The sequence below is a fragment of the Cynara cardunculus genome (genome assembly GCF_001531365.2).
Source record: "Cynara cardunculus var. scolymus isolate 2C chromosome LG 2, CcrdV1, whole genome shotgun sequence".
Taxonomy (NCBI): domain Eukaryota; kingdom Viridiplantae; phylum Streptophyta; class Magnoliopsida; order Asterales; family Asteraceae; genus Cynara; species Cynara cardunculus.
Window position 1 is genome coordinate 28,804,791 of NC_037529.1, and position 1,150 is coordinate 28,805,940.

Consider the following 1,150-nt stretch of genomic DNA (forward strand, 5'->3'; position numbering starts at 1 on the left):
GTTCTGTTAATAGGAAGGAAGGAAGAAAGCTGAAAAGAAATAAAGCAAAGTTGTAAGTTTCAACTTGGATGTTGGTGGTGTGCATCAACAATTGTACCTTATGCATTTGAAGTTGTAATTAATAGATTTTTTAAATTTATGCATAAAATGGAAGTATTTTAGGCTTTATAGGTTGCATTTAAGACTTTTGGTCTAAATGCTTATTATTAATATATATATATATATATATATGTATGTATGTATGTATGTATGTATGTATGTGTGTATGTATGTATGTGTGTATGTATGTATGTATGTATGTATGTGTGTGTGTGTATGTGTATGTATGTATGTATGTATGTATGTATGTATGTATGTATGTATAAATAAGAGAAAAACCCATGAAGGATGAGGTGACAATTGACAAAAACCCTTTTTGTCCTATATTGCGAATGTATCTATCTCACAATGACTTAGGCTATTTTTGTAATTTTACAAACAACTTATTTCTAAACTTAACTCCAATCTTTTCAATTATCACCGGTAGGTTTTCTTGCCTTCCACTATTCCTCATATCTCTATATCTCTCAATCTCTGTCATCGGTTGTAAAGAAAAAACCCTACTAGAGTTCCATTTTATTTTTTCTACCGTCAAAACCTGTGTCTAAAAAGAAAAATATTTTTGAGCACCAGCAGAGAAAAACCGCAATTTTAAGTCGAATTCGAAGTTATTAAATCAATCTTCTGCTTTAAGCTTGGTGCGTTACAAATCACCAACAGAGTCGACAACTAGACACGTGGATCAAATTAGGTTGTGAATTATTCGAACATAAACTATAACATCATTTATGATGCAAACATATGTAAGAGATGTTGAATTATTGAACATATTTTTCAAATCAAACCTTAATTAGTAGACATTGTACACATTTGTTTTATAGTAATCGTGTTATTTAACTTATATACACACATTCCAAAGATATCATAATCATGATTTTCACATATATGACTCAACCTATATACATACCATTTATTTATTATTTATTACTAGAAGAGCACTTGCGTAATGCAGCGAGACACATCTCGATTTTAATGTTCTGTTTTATTATTTGTCTCTGTCGATGTTATAATACGATTTTATGTGTTTTTAAGAAAGCAATAATGATTTTAT